Consider the following 22,631-nt stretch of genomic DNA (forward strand, 5'->3'; position numbering starts at 1 on the left):
CAATTAATTTCCCCCTGTTGAACAAGTGAAGCATTATACTATACGCTGGATCAAGTACAGCACAGCCTACAGCTAGCTCAAAACAAAGTTATCAGATGTTCCCTCCCGCCCCCCCCCCCCAGCTTTGTACTCATAATAAACAAAAACATCTCACAACTCTAGCACCACACTTGCATCTATTTAAATACAGGCCATAGCTGCACTCTTTGACTGCTAAGAATTAGGAGTAGCTTCTTAACAACACCAACATAAAAGTTGCATCTAACCCAAGAAATATCTCAGCTTTTTATTTTGAATTAACAGACTTGCAAAATAGCACCCTTAACTCTTTGTGGGTTGGTGCGACTGGGGTTATTTTTTCATATATACATAAATCTCTGGCAATGCAACTTAGGCTCCTCAGACAAGTATACAAATTACAGTGCAACCAGGCACACACAACAGATCTGAGAAGGAAAGAACAGGCTCCAACACTACAATGGTAGGTCTATCTTTCAATTGGGTGGGTCGGGAATGGCTGGTGGCCAAGAACTAGAGTAGAAAGAGCACTTTCAAAAATAAAGACATACAGACTCCAGAGCCCAGATTCTATGGTCTGGCTGAGCTGTGCTCAGCATGTAGTGGAGGAAGGGAAAGGAGCCATCTCAGGGAGTGGCTGCCCATTAAGGGGAGTTGGACATGGCTATATCCATGATGGATTTGCTACTTCTCAGCTGAGACTGATCAGATAGGGGTCAGGTGATTATAAAAGCCAGCAAATAGGCCAGCTGGGTAGAGTGTGACTAAGTAGCCCGTTGCTCATGGAGGAGAGCTACAGGAAACAGGCAGAGAGAGAATCTGTAGGGAATAGATATGCCCCTGCAGAAGGTGGTGGGTTAGGGGAAAGGGATAGTTAACGTGCTGTACTATTTACATGTGGAAGAAATAAAGCTGAAGCCTTCTGAAAAGGGGCCTGAACAAGATTCTAGGCATGGACTTACTTCTTCCTGGGTTGTGGGGACAGGCCAGTAGCCTACAGGTCAAAGGTGGGTTTATGCCTCAGGAACTTGTTTAATCTAAAGGTTGCTCTAATTTATGCCTGGCTGTCCTGATCCCAAGGGGCTGTTCAAGCAACCAGAAGTGCAGTGGTTCCCTGGCCACTAGGCTCATTTTCCCTAAGGGACATCCCCTTCACTGACTCTAAACCATGCGGGTGGCAGGAGGAATTCTCTTTATGTAAGAGGAATCCACAGGTGGCCTATTAAGCTGGATTTTAGCTTCTTTTTCCCCTTCAGAGTGGCATGAAGTGGTCAGACACCCACCCCAAGACTTTCAACAGATTAAGGAAAACCATTTTCTAGTAATGGCTCAGGACCAAATTTACCCTTATTGAAAAACAGCAAAGAGGTTCTAATAACTGTGTGTAGTGTATGCCAATCCATGGATGAGTCTATGGGTCATAAAAGGGAAACTCCCTCAATGTGATCAAGTGCATGCCTAGGTACATCCATGGCTGTGGGAGTGTGAATAAAAGGTAACTGTGGTCCACAAAAATCCATAGCTTCCACCAACAAAGATGTGGAAACAATGGAGCAATATGGTGCTTGGGAACCAGAAAGTGGGGCCCATTAATTCTGTGCCTGTTACAAGCCTGTTGATATTGGAAATGCTGGGCCCAGTTCTCTCCTCTGTTACGCTGATTTTACACACACCTTCAACGGAGTTATACCAGAATAAAACTAGTGTAACATTGTGGAACAATAGGGCCTGTTTTACCTATTCTGATTGTAGCAGGATGAACAGCTCTAGCCTATAGCAGATGTGAAAACTGGAGCTAGAACAAACTATAGTGGCTAATGTCCCAATGCCTACCATTAGAAATGCCAAAATATGAGTCTTATGAGCTGACCTGGGACATCGGTTCTAGGGATCCGATCTCTGCTAAGGCCATTTCACACATACAGAGGCCACCAAACAGACATCAGCAGCATTTGATCACTAACATCCCAGACTGGATTCAAACCAGCACTTTTGTGGTGAAAGCCTTGAAGATTCTAATTCCCAATCCCTACAACCTTCCGGCCCCCTGCTGAACATGGTATTTCATCAAATCATTTGTGATTGCTTTCTAGCAACGAACACTATTTTCAGCAGTTACCACCAGACTCTTACATGTTAGGTAGCCAGTACTGTTGCTATATTTTAAAACCCCTTAATTTAAAGATCTCATCTAATTCTGATCCTTTCCATTTTCGTTCCCCAGATAACGACCATACCATATGTCTGACTATTCAGCTTCCCATGCAAAATAGGGAATCAAAAACTCCACATGATTAACAAACATTCTTCTTGTTTACATGAAAAAGCAACTGTTTTAAAATGCCATGAAACATTGGGGGAAATTTCTTTCAAACATTTACTTTATCGTTGTTGGAGGTGCAATGGGAATTTTTTTTAGGAACATGCTGTTTATGTGTTTTAGTTAATGAATTATTGACATAGATTTGCTGGCAGAGAAAGCTCTGAAGACTGTTTTAAAGGCAGTGGAAAAGAGGTTGGGTAATATAATGGTGGATTTTGTAAGAGAAAACAAAGAATAAAGCTGTAAGGCTGAGATTTTCAACAGCAGCTAAGAATGTAGAGATGGGCACCTAAATCCCTTTGGCTCCTTTGAAAATCCTAGCCTAAAACAGAGTGACCACAGACCACACTCTGATACCTCTCATACCAAAAGAAATCAACTGCATTATGTCATGTTGTGTGTGTTTCTAAAATAATGTAACACTATGGAGGGGATACCATGCACAATTCAGCATTGCTATAGCAAACAGAGACACTGATGGAATTGGAGTGGCTCTGAAATAATTTATGAATACTGTATGTTGATCTGGTTAATGGGGTATGTACTGGTTTAGTTTAATAGGGAGCTGTATGGAAAAACAAGCAGGAAAGACACCGAATGGTCTAAATAAGTAACTTCTCCACAAACAGTTAAGGGTTAAGAGACAATACCATTACAGGAAAAGGCCAGCACACACCAGAGATCAAAAGGACCATAGCAGTTTGAAAGGGGACTTTGTCTCAGGAGCTGGGGAGTTGTTCAGGAGAACTCGACTCAGTCATAGGCACTCAGTGGGTTGTCTGAAGAAGTTAGCCCTGCCTAGCTTACCAGCAGGAGATGGTAGAGCCTTCAGGTAAGATATACAGGCCTGTGCACTCTTGTTCCTAAATCCTTTTTTTCTCTTATGCTTTGTTCCTATTAAAATAACCAACACTTGAGTTTAAGAAGACTGTCTGATCATGCATCCGATGAAGTGGGTATTCACCCATGAAAGCTCATGCTCCTATATGTCTGTTAGTCTATAAGGTGCCACAGGACTCTTTGCTGCTTTTACAGATCCAGACTAACACTGTATATCTCTGATCAGATGTACAAAGGGAAGAACCACAGGTACCTGAACCCAGTCAGACCTGCTGGTGCTGGGGAAGCACAGTGGATACACAAGGGACTGTAGCCCCAGCACTGGACTAGGAGCGAGGGAATTGTGGAATTCCATTGCCGGGGGAGAGTAAGGCACACGGGCGGGTGTACGAGAAAGAGGGCAGAAGTGCAGATAGCCCTGGAACTGTGCCGGAGGTGAATGATGATTTATCATTTTTAATCCTGCTGACTGGCTGAAATAACTTGTTACCATATGCGACTACTTAATTCCGCTGGTTGGCTGAATTAATGAGATACTTGTCTATGAGTACGTAATGCTGCAGGGAGGTCATCATTACGATGCTGTAAGTTTAGTTAGTTGTTAGGACACCAATACATTTTGAAAGGGCATTTTTATTGCCCTTTTTATTTATTATTTATTAAATAAATAAATAAATAAAGACCCAATCCTGAAAACCCTTATTCATGTGAGCAATCCTGACTCTGTCAGTAGTCCCACTGAAGCATGGACTGCCCTTCTAATTCTGGCCTGCTGAACCTCTCTTCACTTAGATTCCTCCTTAACCTTGCCTCTTCCATGATGCCCATAGGAAGCGCAGCAGTAATAATAATCATTATGTTTAAAATAACATGCCAGTGAACCATCTCAAAATCTACATGCTTTTGCTGAGTAATCCTGGACTTTTATTGCTGTAACCCTGTCCTCCTTCCCTGTGTGTCTTACCCCCACTCATTACATCATGGCTAAAATTAGCCTATAACAGTGGTTCCCAAACTTTAACAACCTGTGAACTCCTGTCACTAAAATGTCAAGTCTTGCGAACCCCCCTCTTAAAAATGAATATTTTTCCAGGGATTTTCTCCTTTACCTGAGTATAAATTATGAAAGCAGTGATCTTGGAAATATAAAATTTGTTTTTGTGACATGTTTATTACACACTATTTAGTATTAATTATTACAGTATTTTTATTATGTTATGAAAACGGCAACACGCTTCCAAGATCTCACTTTCGTAGCTTGTATCACTTTGAATAAGCCTGTTATAAGACAAGGCTCCTATGTTTCATCAAGGAGTATCAGATGAGAAACAGCATGAAGGTATTTAAGAAGCCGACTCAAAGAGTTCCTCCTACACAAGCATTCAGGTCTTGAGCAGTCTAGGCAAACAACGCACGTTACAACAAAGCTTAAACTTGTTCTTCATAATAATTTTAAAAACAATACTAGATGGCTATTTAATTTTAAAAACAGCAAAAAATATCCACCTCCCTTTCCATTTCTTATAAGGAGTCTTGAAGTTTAAATCTCAGTGTGATAGCTATGCTTGCTTTGATCTGCTTAGCTCTTGGAAGTCTAGGGGCTCTGGGCTGCTGGCCCCAGGCTGCCCAGGGTACCTAGGGACTGCTCTGTCCGCCATTAGGGAATTTTTTCCCAAGAACCCCTGTAACTTTTCGCTAACCCCCAGGGGTTCATGAACCCCAGTTTGGGAACTACTGGCCTATAAGATCCTGTGGTCTTCTCTTTGTCCTGTAAAATGCCTAATACACTTTGGAACACTGTAAAAACAACCACAATAATAATGAATAACTAACATATCTGCTCAGCTTTTCAGTTAAAAAAGGAGTTTTCAGACAGACACTAAAGAACCTAATGTTGATCAAAAGCATACTAGTCTTGGAAACAGCATTCAGAAGCCCAGTTCAGCCAAAGTTCAGAAAATGGGAGTCAATCCTTTTTTATGGTGTGTGCACAGTTCTTCACTTATTTAACAATACAAGGTATTTGGAGACCATTGTCAACAGCTAAAATTGTCTCCACAGATAAAACAATCTGGGCCAAATTCTTCCCTGGTGTAACTGAACAGATTTCACCAGAGTTACATTAGGGATGAATTTGTTCCCGTCTCCTTGGGAACAGCAAGAGAGATCAGGAAATTAAACTTCCCTTGAGCTTTTAAATTCTGATTAAAGTAGTTTCAGTATGTCTAAAATGTTCCACACTTTGTTACAGTAATATATATTTCAACTCATCTAAGAGCTTTGCTTTTCCTTTCCAGATTCACCCCCTGATCTACTAATGCTCATAATTCTGAAAGGCCACCCTTAAAATTAACTTTATTATTTGCATATTTAAATTATAATTCAGATTTAAAAATTATTTTACCCACTAGAGAAAAAATTGAAAAATACAAATCTGGCTAAAAGCAAATTGTGTGAGTCACATAAACTTATAAAGGCAGAGGTTTACAGTAGCCTAAGAGATATCAGGAATGCCAAGTCTTATCTTTCCTATTTGAATTGAACCAAATCACAGTCATGTTCTCAGAGATGCTACTGAAAACAATATTGTTTGGTCTATGTTAGAAACATACACTGTTTTCAATAGTTGCTGCAGGGGAATAGTTGATGATGGGAAACATTTTCAGCAATGGGTCCATTTCCTCCAGTAGTCAAAACTCTTGATTAATGCCCCCAACAGAAATGGTCTGCCCCCTAACACTGTCTTGAAGCACAAAGAGTGTGATTCTCATCTCCCACTGGCTTCAGTACTATTCGCAGGAGTGATGAGTGCTGGATGCGCCCTGGTTTTATATTTTACAACATCAATTCCTGGAATTCTAACTTAGAAAAAAGACCCAAGCTGAAATCAGTGGAAGTCAGGGAGCATTCTTCTGTAAGGTGCTAAGCATCTCTGCCAGGGTAGTCCCTCAGGACTGAGCCCTCAGGACTACCCTAGAGAATTAGACTATTGGTAATTGAATTGGTGGCATAATACCAGGGTAAGCACTAGTGTGATGTGTTCACATGACTCTGTGGTTTTGGATGCAAGTTGGTTGTAATTTTACTCTGTGTCCAAACCAGCACTGCATTACATTGTTGTAGTGTTGTGGTTGTACTGCCTTCTGCGTATATCTCCCACAGTGTCCAGTACGAGTGGCTGGGAGATGTCAAAAGGCCTTGTGGGGTCCTGGGCTGCTGAATTGGGATCCAGATCTGAGCTTTCATTGAGTTCAGAAGTTTTTGGATCTGGAGTTTTGCTCTGGGCCTATCACTGGGCCAAATTCTGCTATCAGGTACACTAGTGCAAATCAAGAGTTACTCCACATGTATACTGGTGTAAACGAGAGCAGAGCTTTAATATTACTGATTTTGATTGTTTTTTTCCAAAGAAACATTGTAAATGGTCAGGTCACATGTCAGATCTTATCTACAAAATTCCAGCCATGTCTGTTTTTCAATTTGTGTCTGTTGTTGCATAAAACTAAACCAATACTTACTAAGTGACCAAACATAAACAAACCAATACCACTAGGGCCTGGTCTACACTACGCGTTTAAACCGAATTTAGCAGCGTTAAACCGAATTAACCCTGCACCTGTCCACACAACGAAGCCCTTTATATCAATATAAAGGGCTCTTTAAACCGATTTCTGTACTCCTCCCCGACGAGGGGAGTAGCACTGAAATCGGTATTGCCATGTCGGATTAGGGTTAGTGTGGCCGCAATTCGACGGTATTGGCCTCCGGGCGGTATCCCACAGTGCACCATTGTGACCACTCTGGAAAGCCATCTGAACTCGGATGCACTGGCCAGGTAGACAGGAAAAGCCCCGCAAACTTTTGAATTTCATTTCCTGTTTGCCCAGCGTGGAGCTCTGATCAGCACGGGTGGCGATGCAGTCCCAAATCCAAAAAGAGCTCCAGCATAGACTGTACAGGAGATACTGGATCTGATCGCTGTATGGGGAGACAAATCTGTTCTATCAGAACTCCATTACAGAAGATGAAATGACAAAGCATTTGAAAAAATTTCCAGGCTATGATAGACAGAGGCCAAAGCAGGGTCTCAGCACAGTGCTGCGTGACAAGCGTAACGGAAAGCCAAAGAATCAAATGGACACTCATGGAGGGAGGGGGGAGGGGGGACTGAGGACTCCAGCTATCCCACAGTCCCCGCAGTCTCCAAAAAGCATTTGCATTCTTGGCTGAGCTCCCAATGCCTGAAAGGTCAAAAACATTTTCCCGGGTGTTTCAGGGTGTATGTCGTCAATTTACACCCTTCTCCCCCTCCCCGAAAGAAAAGGGAAAAAAATCGTTTCTCACCTTTTTTCAATGTCACCCTATGTCTACTGCATGCTGCTGGTAGATGGGGTGCTGCAGCACTGAACACCAGCCTCCCATCCCCTTCCTGGTAGCAGATAGTGCAAAATGACTGGTATCCATTGTCATCATCAGCCCATGAGTGCTCCTGGCTGGCCTTGGTGAGGTCGGCCGGGGGTGCCTAGGTAAAAATGGGAATGACTCCCGGTCATTCCCGGCAGACAATACAAAAGGCTTGGTAACCGTCCTCATCATAGCAGCTGGAGGCTGAGCTCCATCAGCCCCTCCCCTGCCCTTTCATGTCTAAAGAAGATTCTGTACTCCCTGGACTATCATAGCAGCAGGAGGCTGCGCTCCTCTCCCCCCACCCTTTAATGTGCTGCCTGGACTATCATAGCAGCTGGAGGCTGCCTCCCCCTCATTTTATCTCACTAAAAACTCAGTGTTTCTTATTCCTGTATTCTTTATTACTTCATCACACAAATGGGGGGACACTGCCACGGTAGCCCAGGAAGGTTGGGGGAGGAGGGATGCAACGGGCACCCCCTAGAATGGCATGCAGCTCATCATCTCTGCAGGATCTCTGGGGCTCTGACACGGAGCGGCTGTGCTCTCTGGTTCTCTAGTAGACTTGCCCCATATTCTAGGCAGGACTGACTCTATTTTTAGACAAAACATAAAGAAGGGAATGACCCAGGGAGTCATTCCCATTTTTGTCCATGCGCCCCCCGGCTGACCTCAACGAGGCCAGCCAGGAGCACCCATGACAGCAGCAGATGGTACAAAAGGATTGATAACCGTCATCACCAATTTCCAATTGCAAACGGTGCAAAATAACTGATAACCATCATCTCATCGCCAATTTACAATGGCAGATGGTGCAATAGGGATGGTAACTGTCTCTGCTACCTTGCAAAGGCAAATGAATGCTGCTGTGTAGCACTGCAGTACCGTGTCTGTCAGCAGCATCCAGTACACATACTGTGACAGTGACAAAAGGCAAAACAGGCTCCATGGTTGCCATGGTATGGCGTCTGCCAGGGCAATCCAGGGAAAAAGGGCACGAAATGATTGTCTGCTGTTGCTTTCACGGAGGAAGGATTGAGTGACGACATTTACCCAGAATCACCCGCAACACTGTTTTTGCCCCATCATGCATTGGGATCTCAACCCAGAATTCCAATGGGCAGGGGAGACTGCGGGAACTATGGGATAGCTACGGGATAGCTACTCACAGTGCAACGCTCCGAAAATCTATGCTAGCCTCGGTACATGGACGCACACTGCCGAATTAATGTGCTTAGTGTGGCCGGGTGCACTCAACTTTATACAATCTGTTTTAAAAAACCGGTTTCTGTAAAATCTCATCAGTGTGTTTACAATGGGAAGATACTGAGGTGAGGTTTCCTTCTTCCTCAAAATATTGAAATGAAATCAGTTTAAAGCAAGAAAAGTCCTGGGTCCTTAAGCTACGGCTTACAATATGTGACAATCTCTAATAAATACTGGCATATTAGGTTAATCAATAATGATAACTCTTATGCAGCCTCATCCAAAGGCTAATGAAGTAAACTGGACTCATTGACTTCAATGGGATTTGGATCAGACCTTCAACTGGAAAAGAAACATAAAAGAAGCATAGTTGGAAGTGAAGTACAATTGAAAACTGCAACCACATAAACATTTTCAGTTTTAAAAATGGCTCCCTTCTATCTCCACATCTATGACTTTTGTATGAATATGGTGTTCATTCAAAAATAGTTACAGGCTTCAAAAGCCTCCATAATCTTAAAGCATGTAATACAGGCATTTGTATATTTGTACTGAACAATTTTCAATACACAGCAAAATATTTCCAATGCACCAAAGATGACTCTGGCCCCAGTTCTGTAAATGCTTATGCTCATGATTAACTTTATGCACATGAACAGTCCCCAGTGGACTATTCCCATGCATAAAGCTACTCATGTGGATAGGTTTTTGCAGGATCAGTGTAATCAGCACCAAGTATTGGAAAAAAGAAAAAAGTATGGGCTCAGTCCTATTCCCATCAAAGTTAATGACAAAATTCCCATTGACTTTTATCTATCTATCTATCTATCTATCTATCTATCTATCATGTAGGCATTAATACCACACACATACGTCCAAAGCATCTGAATACCTATGTTAGTGGTGTGACATTCCCCGCCTGGTGTTATCTGGACCGGTGTTCTGCTAGGTCACTCCAATCCTTGACTCTGGAAGCCAGCCTTACCCTGCTGTAAGAACCCCCACTCCTGGGCTGTTCACGCACAGCCTCTGGCATGTAAACTGCTCCTTGGATTGTGCAACCGAATGACACTAGCCAATATCTCCAGTCCCAGACACAACCCTAGGAACCTCCATCTTGCAGTGTCCAGTTATGCCCACTGGATGCTGAAAGCATATATGAATTTGTCAATTTAACAAAGAAATTGATATGTGCCAGGCTTGTTATCTCAAGGGGTGTCTCTGACACGCTTCAAACCAAACGCACTGCTTCAGGTAGAATAAACAAACAGATTTATTAACTACAAAGATAGATTTTAAGTGATTATAAGTCATAGCATATCAAGTCAGATTTGGTCAAATGAAATAAAAGCAAAATGCATTCTAAGCTGATCTTAACACTTTCAGTGCCCTTACAAACTTGGTGGTGATGTCTGTAGATGGAGGTGGTAGAGAGAGGAAGAGCATGGCAAACATCTCTCCCCTTTATCATGTCCTTTCTTCCTCTTGGCTTTGCCCCCGCCCCTTCAGAGTCAGGTGAGCATCACCTCATTGCAGTCCCAAACTGACCAAAGAAAGGGAGGGTGACTCACTTGAGAGTCCATCAGATCCTTTGTTGTTGCGTAGGCCAGTGTCCTTTGTTCCTGTGACGCTGGGCTGGGTTTGTCTCATACATGCCCTGATGACGTGTGAACTGTTCCTCCGCTTTTGGAGAGTTTTTGCATGGGCTGCTTTAAACCATGAGGATACATTTTCAGCCTCATAACTATATGCATGAAATTATAACCTATAACATTACTATAATGACAATTACTATAACATCACTATAACAACAATGCTCAGTGCATCATGAGCCTTCGAAAGACACCAACATGATAAACTTTGCATTGGATACCACACAATCATTTTATAAGGATGAACATGGGGGTGTAGGGTGTTCCCCGAGGTACAGAACATCACAAGTAGAAGTAGGCTTGAACCCCTCAGTTGCACTTTTATAAATACTGATCTTCTGCTGATATGACCCAACTCTCTGCTTGTTACCAAATATGTATATAAAGTACAAAAACATTAGTGTCCTCTAATAAGGATTCAGTTGTGTAATATTCTTCTGGAGTCTAATTGGTTTTTATTTACTTCTACCACTCATAAAATTCCCATAATTGAGAATTGCACATATCCTGAAAGGAGTCCATAAACAGTTGAGAAATATCATTAAAGAACCAAGAGTTCTACTAGGAGCTCACATATCACTATGCACTAAGCCCACATACTTAAGAAGCTTGTGCTATAGCTGCCAGTAGAACCTCCTTTCCCTTCCCACATCAACGATCTTCCCCTGACTGTAAACTGGCTATTGAGAAGTAGATCAACATTCAAAGCACTTTGGTAACGCTGAATAAAAATAACCCAAAAAAACCACAACAGGAAACGCTAACAAAGGCAGGGTTACTGGCCACCATATCATATCAAATAAATGAGCAAGTGGGAGGGAATTAGAGAAAAGCAACATGGTTATTGCCGGGAGAGACAGGCCTATGAGAAAAGATTGAATAGGCTAAGCGATGACTAAAGGCCAGGGGAGCATAATAACTGTTTACAAGCATTTGAAAGGAGTAAACATCAAGGAGAGAGAAGAATTCTTTAAGGTACTGCCAGGAGATAGAAGTTAGGCGTAATGGAATGAAATCAAGAAAGAGAAAACTTTGACTGAATATCATGATATTTTAATATTCCACCTCTAATTTCTATGAGTTTAGGAGAAGGAAAACTCTTGTCACCCTTGCTGAACTGTTCATAAGGACTGTTTTATTTATCTAGACTTAGCATTATACTCAAAAGTAAATGATGGATTCTCTGTAACCTAGTCTTTCAATCAAGAGTTGAGGACTTCATTACCTCAGCCATAGGTTACCGGCCTGTTGCAGGAGTGGGTGAGTGAGGTTCTGTGGTCTGCATTTGCAGGATGTCAGACTAGATGGTCCCTTCTGGCTCCTCTGAGGCCCCATTTCAGGAAAGTAGCCTTATACATGAGGGGAACTTATGCACAATTTTAACTGTAAGCATGTGCTTAAATCCCATTGCTTTAAGTCTCATTGACTTCAATGGGCATGAAGCACATGTTTAAAGTTAATCATGTGCTTATGTGCTTTCCTGAATCTACTGTTATAAACTTAGCACTTAGATAATGCTCTGACTTTGCTGGAACACTAAATATCTGTCCCTGGCCTCTAACTCACAGCCAGAATCTGGCAGATTTAGATTTTTGGCAAGCGTTTTAACCCCTGAAAAAATAATTCTCCTCCACAATAAAGACATAGTTTAGTTAAAATAAAAAGAAATATGGGTCTCCCTACCCATCACTTGTCTGGCAGCTTGTAAATTCCTTCTTCATTCCTAGAAAGAGGAGCAAGTCAAAATCCCAGTTCTAGATCCTATTGTTTCAGGGTCCTCCGTTTGAACTGGAAAGTAATGGGCTGTTTCTGGACTAGCACGTGCAGTTAAGGTCACAGTTACAAATACCCCTTTAGAATGTACTTTTGCTCCACATCCTGTTCCAGTTATATTTCATTTAATCCAACAACCCTGATTTCTCTAATCCTATTAGTTTTCAAGGCCCCACCACACAGTGTTTATATATTTTTGGTTTTTTTTTAACGTTTTCTCATCAGCTATCTTTAAGTCCTTGACAGCTGCTCCCTCCAATGCAGAAATTTGTCTCTATTTCTGTGCCCTGGTTCTCCTTGAGGTTGACATTTTTCAGTGATAGTGGACAGTACTCGCTGCATGTCAGTAAAAACACTTGCTTTTAACAGCTCTTATGAATTGCTGGGATAGATATTTATGCTTTTAATTTGCATTGTCAGTCACGGTCATTGCTAATACAGCTTCAAAGATCCAAGACCTCTCAAGGTTTTTTTCTGTGACCCGGAGTTTTAGGGTCAAACACTTCCCATAACATTTTCTGCTGTCATTCTCTGGACAAGAATTGAAGCTGGCTGACAAATATGAGAAATGATTTTTGTTGTTTTCTTCTTCTTCAGATGTAAGCTACCCACAAGTAACTCTCATGACACAAACATCAAATTCACAAAAACACAGCATTTTCACTAATTTTTCATGTTGGTATTAACATGCATATTACTGGTGCACCAACAGGCTATGAGATCAGGAGCCACTTGTGTCTAGGCATTGTACAAATGTAGGGTGACTGACAATCTCTGGTGGGGAGTTCACATATGGAAGTATTTGTATTGTTATTATTAGTCATATTTTCCTTAAATTCCATGGCAATGATTATGTACTTTTATCAATAGGGCTTCAAAAATGTTCTTTAGCCCTCCTGTAACATTAGGAATCTATTCAGGATCTTTATATCAATGCTATTCTTCATCCAGCATTAAAATGTTCATAGCATAGGTCACAGATGTTACATATGGGAAAAAGGATGGATTTAAAAAAATTATTAAAGTGAATGTTTGAAATGAAATATACACAGGTTGAGAGGGAAGGTACTGTACATCTGGGGTCAGGCTTGGGTTATGGGGGGTTACAGATATCGTTTGCTAGGATGAAAAGATACATACATATCGCATAACCGGCATAGACCCAGATTGGGGTGCAAGGGTTTTTAAAGTGTCAGTGGATAAGTGGGCTTGGGTACGCCACCCATGGAATGAATAAGGAGTCCAAGTCAGTATCGGTGGAGCGGATAAGTACATGGTTGGTACACTTGATCTTAGTCCAGTGTTCCTTCATCTGTGCATCAAAGTGCTCCAGGCTCTCAGACACCCCAGAGGAGAACAGAAGAGCGTTCACACTAACTCTTCTTGTACCACGAGATGGTTCTGCACATCCTCGTCTGCCACCTGAATCATTCCAAAGAGCTCCTACCATTTGTTTCTAAATATTTTAAAGCCACAAGTCCTTTGGTAAATGAAAAAGGTTATCCTGATTTCTGGAGGGATGATGGGGATCCCAAATAAATATCAAACTATCAGAGAACAAATTCTGAAATCACCTGGGTGAAATCTGTGGGGCATGTTCAGGGAGAACAGAGCAGCTTCCCTATGAGAAGGGAAATCCAGAACTGCAACCCTGGGCATGACACTCTCACGCTAGATCACTGTGCGGGGAATGTGTCCCCCAGCAACAGCCCCATTGATCTCATGGCATTAGTCAGCTGTGTGAAATTATTCACCTGTTTACAGGCTGGAGACTAAAAGACACAGAGAAGAGAAGCAGGAGGGACTGGCTAGGGAGCCCAGGCAGGGCAGTAACCCAGGGCCAGATCCTGCAAACACTGCCTAGCAGGTGCGCACTCCCTACAACTGCCAGGGGGCACGGATTGGGGGAGCAGACCCCTGCCTCTTTTCCTATTGCTCAGTGAGTTTGCTGGGCTACAAGCTGCCAAGCTCGCTTTGGGGCACTGTGACAGGGCAGCGATGGGTGACCAAGGCTCGGCTCTCTTCCCCGCTCCTTGCTGCTAGGGGCCAAGGCTGCTGCTGGGCTGTCCTGGCAGGACTTGTGGGGGCCATTCCTGGGGATCCTCCCGATGACTGAGCTGAGCCCTGGGCCTAGGGCTGCCAACTCTCCGGGAGTCTCCAGGAATTCAAGAAGAATCTTTGATTGAAGATGATGTCACGTGATGAAACCTCCGGGCATATGTGGAACCCTGAAGCCTGGCTGGTCCGGGCCCCCCCAGGCGCGTTACCTCTCCCCACCCAGGGCGGCGGCAACAGCTGCCCCCCCGCGGCCCCGCCAGGCTGCGGCCGGATGTCTGGCCCCAGGGGGGGACGAGCCCCGCTTCCTGCGGGCGAGCCCCTGGCGTCGGCGGCGGGAGGAGGGGCTGGAGGAGGGCTGGGGGCGGCGGCCTCGCCGGCGCCCAGCGTGGAGCGGGGAAGCAGCCGCCGCCGCACTGCCGCCGCCGCCGGGAGCCACGAGCGCCGCCACCCCCGCGCCCCCGCCCGCCGCATCCCCCCAGGTAGGCGCCGCTCGCTGCCCCGGCCGGCCGGCCGGGATCTCAGCCCTGCCCGGTGCCCGCGGGGAGCCCGCTCCGTTACACGGAGCCCGGCATCCTCCGGCCAGCGCTGTGCGGCGGCGGCGGCGGCAGCTGGCCCCGGGCCCGCGCCCCCAGCCCGCCTGCCAGACCTCGCCCGCAGCCTCCCGGGACTGCCCCGGGGAAGGTGCCGGCCGCGGGCTCCGGGCGCTGGGGAAGCAGCCCTGGAAGCGGGCAGGGCTGGCGCCGTCGAGGTGGGGCTGCCGGGGGGCTGGGAAGCAGCCAGAGGAGCCCGGAGGCCTTTTCCCCCGCTGGCCCGGACGGCAGAGGAGCCCTGGACTCGCTCGTTCTCTCCCGGGGGGTGGGAGGTTGGGGACCTGCCCATCCTGCCTTGTGCTGACCGGCGCAGGCAGCTGCATTTCCGATGCAGGCAGGGCTGCTCTGTTGGGCAGCCGCGCCGAGCTGGGCTCCTCCAGCAGCCAGGGGAGGGGTCGCCTGTGCTTTTCCCCCAGCTAAAGAGCCCAGGAAGTCACTGAGTGCAGGGGAATCTCCTCTCCCCCCCCCCCCCCCCACCTGCACCCATCACTGAAGAGCTGGTTTAAACCGAGAACGTTTCGCTATTTCATTGTGCACAGTCCATATCCACACACCGCCCCCTCCCCCTCCCCGGGTCTTCTGTAGCCCTGTGAGAGCAAAACTTTATCTGGAATCTCAGTATTTCCTCTGCTGACACGGTACGTTTTAGGGTTGCCATCAACATAAAGCCAGTGTAGATGACAACAGAGGAACTCCCAGCGCTGAAACCTGTAGCAATTCTGGACATTTGGTTTTCTGTTTAGAAACAATAGGCTTGAGTTACCATGGTAGAAGCAGCCCTGAGGAGTAGCGATACAGCAAAGGAAAACAGCAGCAGCTTCTAGTGTAAGTGACATGTTTTCTTGTTCCCGTTCTTCTGGTTTGCGAAGAATTTAGGTAAAAGAAGAAGTCTCCGTAGCTGAAAGATAAAATAGTTGCGATTCATATGGATTAGTTGAGTTAACCTGTTTTTGTTTATAATTGTCGGGGGGACAAATAACGGAAAGCCTTGCATATGCAAGCCATCCACAGTGCTTTCCGTATGTCACTTTACAGAGACATGAACAGAAATCCTGTAAACAAGGATTATTCCAGTCCTTGTTATGTACTCCAAGCTAATCAGGAGTCTCTGAAAAGGGGTGTATAAGTGGTGGATTTGATTAGCACTTCAGAAGGTCTGAGCTCAGAGGAGTAGAATATTTTATATTAGAAATTTCAAAATGTGTATTTCTAGTTCCTGTTGTGAGACTATTGTATTTCTAGCTCTTATTTGTTATATGTGTGGTTTGGTAATTAGCAGTAAGGTCCCAGCATAAGGAAAAGGGATGATGGAAGAGAAAATATAGTTAAAGGCTCACGAACACATGGATCTGATTTTTGTCAAAAATTAAAATGACCCTGATTTCGAGATCAGTTTAAAATAGCTTTGCTATGCTATAATGTGATGGATGTTTTTGTTCATTATAAATGAAATGTAATTTATCCAGTTAACCAGACAGAGTTGACCAAGCAAAATGAGTAGCTTATGAAAATCTGCCAAATATACCTTATTATAATTCCATTAGCAATTTTTTTTCAAAATTAATTATTTTTATATCATAAACAAGTATTTGGGTTATAGATTTGTTTTGTATTCTCTTACAAAAATTTATGTTAGATGTCAGAGAACATAACATTTGGAATAGCATCATTAGAAATATATGTAAACTTTTGCTTGAATAGATCACTTAGGTTTTGAGGATATAGAGTATGCTAAGAAAGAGAAAAGCTCTTCTAAAAAATAGATACATGTGAACAGTTGGGGGTGGAAATTGCAAACAAAGCTAAGGAAAAAATGTGTGCTGTTCAAATGTAATAAAACAATTAAAAAAATCTATGTTTTTCAGTTTCATTTTTGGGCTTAATCCTTGTAGTTAAAAGTCCAGCACTCCTCATTCCCACTTGATGGTCTGCATCTACTGAAAACTCCCTTTCACTTCTGTGGTGCAGGGTTGGACCTTAAAGAGGAGTGGAGGATGCTGAGCATGTCACAGAATTGGGCCCTATTATGATTTTTAAACTAATGGCAACTTGCTTATGTGTAAACATGACTGAATTGTTGCCACTGAAGCATAAAGGCCTTGTACTGAGCACCTGTGGTGTCTGAATCATTTCCTTTTCCAGTCTCACTCTGATTCTGTTAAAAAGTTTGCTGAAGTTTTTGCTTTGTTCTCCTTCAATATCTGAGTATTTAAAGGCAGCCACTGGACAGCTCATATGCAGTTTTAGATTTTATGGTATTATTTACTTTTGTCCTGTGAATTGGTTTCGAATGTGAACTTTTGGTTCCCAACCCTAAAAATCTAATTACTCTGTACATACAGTATTTGTGACCAGTGCATACTGGTTCTCAATAGAGGCAATCAGAAGAATCCTTCTGAATTTCATCACAAAGGTACTTAGTTGTGTGCTCAGCACTTTCTGGAAATCAGGCCCCTTTACTGTGCATCAGGCTGGGCTCCCAACAATGGAGGCATCCAAAATCCCTCATCACTTTTAAAATGAATGCCCATATTAGTGGATATATTTTTGTAGTAAATGTGTGTGTTGGGTGGAGATGTGAGAAAGTTAAACAAAACTCAGGTGGCTGGATGGTCAATAGGTAGCATTATACTGTCTTGTGATCACATGGGCCAGAAAGTGTCAGGACTGCTGGAGATGCAGAACCTTGCCTTTCTTTGAGCAGTGACCTTAGAACAACACTGCTTTACTTCAGAGGCAGCGAAATTTGGCCTTCCTTAACTGGAAGAAATATGCTTCCCAACCAAACACCTCTGAAAGAGGTAATTCGTCAGAACAATTCACAATTGTGGGAGCTGTGTTGTATTTAATTCTAGAGCTGGTCTGGAGAGGGTTTCTTTCTTTTTCTTTCTCTGCTAAAAATTTTGATGAACCTGATTTATTTTTTTCATTCAAAAAAAAAATTTTTTAACTCTTTTGGGGTTTCTTAGAAAACCTGAAAACCAAACATTTTTCACTTTCTGAAATCTGAAAAATGTTTGGTTTTCAGGTTTTCTAAGAAACCTCCAAAATTGTCAATGGAAAGATTTTTTTTTCCCATGAAAATTTCAGTGTAGTTGAGAAACCATTTTCCATCACAAAAAAATTCCACGGAAACTTTTCAACCAGCATGTAACTCTACACATTTGGTGCACTGAAAGCTTCTCTCTGCAGTTTATCCTTAACCTCTCTGTCTTGAGATCTTGTGACATAACACTATTTGGAAACTCATGGCACAGTGAATGGGGACCTCTGAATACCGTTGATGGTGTGGATTTATCAGGTTTTTTTCTCCCCTAAAAATGACAAGATACGAGGCTTGCTTGCTTCACTCTTTTGGGCTCCGAGCATGCAGTTTGTACCTGCTGTACCTTCAGACATAACTCCATTAGTGGGATCATTCACTCCCAGGGTAGGCCAGGCACTGTTACCACTGTTGTTCTCTGCCAAAGGAAGCTTCTTTAAACTTGTCCAGCAGATACTCTGAATTGGTTTCTCTCTACTATATTCTTATATAAAAGTGCCAAACCACATCCTCAAACTAGGCGTTCCTCTGCCTATCTTGCCTGAGAGGCCTGCTCTGGGCGGCATTCTCAGAGCAAACCTAACCTCACACAAAATGGCTTGTGAAGGAGTAGGTGGTAATTAAATTTGCAGTGGAGCAGAGGGACTGAACCTGGGTCTCTCACCTCCCAGGTGAGTGCCCTAATCACAGGGTTGTAGAGTCATTCTCACACTCTCTTTGGCTCTGTGCATATTTAATTATTTATACACAGTAGAACAACTTAAACAGGGGCCACGGAGAGTGCTCTCCCCCAGAATATCCCAGGGCCCAATGCTTAGGGTTCTCTTCTGATGGGGGAGACCTAAGTTCAGATCCCTTCACCACATCAGGCAGAGGAGGGGACTTGAACCTGGGTGTCCCACATCTCATTGGGCTAAAAGTTATAAGGGAGGACACCAGCACCTCCTCCTCTGTTTCTTGCAAACCACAGCTTAGATGGCTAACTCCAGGAGAGGGTGCACAGCTGAAAATCTCAGGCACAGATAGGCACCTAAATCCAGCCCAGATTTAGGCACCTCACTCCTTTGGAGCGTGGGCACATGTGCGCGTCCACATCTCTCTCCTTGGCATTTCCTCTGGTTAGTTGAGGTGGCTCCCCTACTCAGTGTGTTGGTTTTTGTGAATCCTAATCTTAAGTGCCTATCTCTCCCCGTGCATTCTATAGGGAGCCTGTTTGCCCACACTGGGGTTGTGGATTCCACTGGTGGCAAGTCACCTAAAAGGGCTTGTCTACACTACAAAGTTAGGTTGGCTTAACTACATCACTCAGCTGTGAAAAATGTCATGCCCTGTGCAATATAATTAAGCTGACCTAAGCCCCAGTGTAGAAATTACTAGGTCGACCAAATAATTCTCCCATCAACCTAGTTACCACCTCTCGGGGAGGTAGATTTACTACAGCAACAGAAGAGAACCTTATATTGCTGTAAAGTGACTATGCACCACTATAGTGTTTCCATGTAGACATACCCCAAGTCCCTTTGGAGATCTAGCATCTGATCTGGACTGACCACTTGCATGCTGCTGAACATAACTGCTAAATGCAGCAAACCAAGAGTCAAGTGCTGCCCTTTGTATCATACCAGGTATGTCACATTGGAGTGCCCATGTTTCATGTTGAAATGCAATAACAAAAAAGGAGATATTGAACTGTAAGAAATGAAACTTCTGTTTGTCAGCTGAAGAGAGACAGTTGTTAGGCAAGTCCTCTGATTGGTCAGTCAATCTTAATGACTTTTTGATGAACGACACCCTCCTCTTGCATTGTGCCATAGAACTGCTGATAAATACTTTTCATGCACACTTGAAAATAGATCAGAGGAAACACATTTTAAACGCCTTTTTGTGAAACCTACTACACCTGCTGTATCATGATCAGAATTCCAGACAACTAAAGCTTTTATTTTGCAAAATTTAGGCTTGACTACTAGGAGTTACCTTTCTGTGTTTTGTGGTATAACAAAAGACTTTTTGGTTAAGAAAACTCTAATCTGCCCTCAGACTCTGCTGGACACTGAGGCCAAGTCTGTAGATATGGGGATTATAGTGGCATAACTATGATGCCATAGCTATGTGGGTATAACTCTGTAATGTAAATGCAGCCCACAGCAATGGAAGGAGCTTTTCTGTCACTGTAGGAGCACCATGCCCCAGAGCTATGGTAGCTAGATTGATAAAAACATTCATCTTCTGTCGACCTAGCTCCGGCTACAGTGGGGGCTAGGTGGATTTTTCACATCCTCAGCACTGTAGCTATGTCGACCTAAATTGTAAGCGTAGACCAGGCCTGATGAGCTGAGAGAGTCCTAAAAAGAGTTCAGACTCAGATCTATTTTTCTGGATCTTTCAAACCTTTGAGCTTTATGACCTGTAAGAATCCACTTAATGTTAGTAGTTATCAATATACAGTAGCTGTTAACATTTCTTTTTCTATTAATTCAGAACAGGACTTTGAAATAAGGAGATTATCTGGACCGAGTGCCTAAAAAACAGCATTCCGATTTTTATTTTTATTTTTGAAATGTGTGTAGACCAGGGGTGGGCAACGTGTGGCTCCAGAGCCACATGCAGCTCTCAGAAGTTAATATGCGGCTCCTTGTATAGGCCCTGACTCAGGGGCTTGGAGCTACAGGTGCCAACTTTCCACTGTGCTGGGGGGTGCTCACTGCTCTACCCCTGGCTCTGCCACAGGTCCTGCCCCCACTCCACCCCTTCCCACCCTGTCCCCTGAGCCTGCCATGCTCTCGCTCCTCCCCCTCTCCACCCCCCAGCCTCCTGCATGCCAGGAAACAGCTGATCAGGAGGTGCTGATCAGTGGGGTTGTGCCAGTGGGTGGGAGGCACTGGGGGCAGGGAGGAGAGCTGATGGGGAGCTGCTGACGTATTACTGTGGCTCTTTGGCAATGTACGTTGGTAAATTCTGGCTCCTTCTCAGGCTCAGGTTGGCCACCCCTGGTGTAGACTATATCAGTTTTAAAAATTTGAAAGTTGTATACTAGCCTTTCCTATTGCCCAGTTGGAAATGATACCATTAGTATAAAATGGGCTATGCTTCTATTATTGATCTGTCCTACATATGTGGTCTCTAGTGGGAAGCTTTTTACACTAAGGAGAAAAATGTGTGATATACATTTCAGGCTGAAAATATCTGTATGTTTATCCAGGTGTATTGGGATTAATGTTTTATAAGAATACTGCAAACTTTAAAAAGTTCCCTTGTACCACATGCAAGGGATAGAAGAAAAGATCCTTTATATGAAAAAGGCATAAATCATGCAAGCAGACACTTCTTTAATTTTCTTTGGCTCCACTACAGTGTGGTCTTTAACATTTCAGATGATATAACTGCTTGAGACTCAGAATGGATCTCTTTAGATATTTTACATTTCCTGACCTGGTCATGGTTGATTTTAATGTTTAATTACATCAGTAACTTTTGTTTATGCACCTTCAGATTTATGGATAATGAATATTTGTATTAAGCTATGGCCCCTGCATATTTCTAATCAATTAATTGTACTATTTTTTTACAATGTTTGTATCCTCTAAAATTGAGGATTATTCCTGTGTGTGTGTTATCTGAATATGTTAAATAAGAATTTCTGAAGAACCTGGCAAAACTTTTGCTTCTCTGAATCAGTCTGTCAAATTTTAGGATGTCTTAAAATATCACTTTTTTGAATAATTTCTTCTTACTCAGTGTTTGAGTTTGATCTAATAGTTTGGTTTTTTTATCATGTAAAGAGCATTTTGCTGCTCTGTGAGCAGAGTTCTAAGCTTGAAAGATATGTTAACCCTGTTAAGATAAGAGTGTTATTCCCAAAACTGCATAATGCTGTATATGCCTTTTGAAGCAGTCTCTTTTGGGACAGAAGAATTGGGGGGACTTTACTTAAACATATTTAGAGAAATAGTAATCTTTCCTCAGTCCTGCATAACTTGTGCACACACAACTCTCACTGACCTCAGTGAGGTTTTGAGGTGCATGGTCCAGCCCTACGTTTGTGTTTCCATAATCCAATGAAGTTGAGAGAGCAGTTGAGCATGTAAATGTGTTTATGCTACTCACATGAAAAGGTATTATGGCTTTTATGTATTAAAAAACCCAACAAGAATATTTTTGGGCTACTAACTCAGCAGCAATAGATACACTTGTATGTAGGCTAAAATTGCTGCTACATACATGTTAAAACACAGCATAGAAGTCAAAGAGAAACTGATTTTATCTGTTGAGTCTTGAAGTTTAGTTCTCTGAGTTTCTTCTGCAGCAGTTGATGATGTCACAAACACTTAAAATAGAACAAAAAACATTTCTTGCACTTCCTCCTCTGTATTTGGTATGTGTCGTGTCTATAATTGTTTTCCAACATCTGCACATAGTGCCATGTGTCTGCAGAATGACACAGGGCATGATTTTCAAAAGTGACTAGTGAATGTGGGTTCCTAGCTAGAGACACCTAAGGTAAAATCTTTGTTCCACTGAAGCTGATAGCAAAACTCTCCATGATTTCAGTAGAGCTACGATTTTCAGGTGAGTTTTCAGCACGTCCTGAAAATCTGCCACCCTTTAAAGTGTCTCAAGTGCCACAGAATCACTAGTCGCATATAAAAGTCTTGGCCCCGTCCTTGCCCTGGGGATCCTAGAAACTGGGATCTTAGAACTCAGGATTTTACTGGAAAGTG

General features: G+C 43.3%; 1 protein-coding gene across 2 annotated transcripts in view; it reads left to right on the forward strand.

Moving 5' to 3' along the window:
* The first annotated feature begins 3,076 nt into the window (after window positions 1-3,076).
* LRRC8C (leucine rich repeat containing 8 VRAC subunit C) overlaps window positions 3,077-22,631 on the forward strand; it is a 37,428-nt gene continuing 17,873 nt past the window's right edge. Inside the window, exon 1 of one of the 2 annotated variants that reach the window (XM_045028842.1) lies at window positions 3,077-3,173. The gene's annotated coding sequence lies outside the window, so the exon portion shown is untranslated. Of the gene's footprint in view, window positions 3,174-15,490; window positions 15,693-22,631 lie in introns of those variants that run through there. The other variant, XM_045028841.1, reaches the window with a different exon arrangement.

Source organism: Mauremys mutica, chromosome 8 (assembly GCF_020497125.1).
Source record: "Mauremys mutica isolate MM-2020 ecotype Southern chromosome 8, ASM2049712v1, whole genome shotgun sequence".
NCBI classification, from domain to species: domain Eukaryota; kingdom Metazoa; phylum Chordata; order Testudines; family Geoemydidae; genus Mauremys; species Mauremys mutica.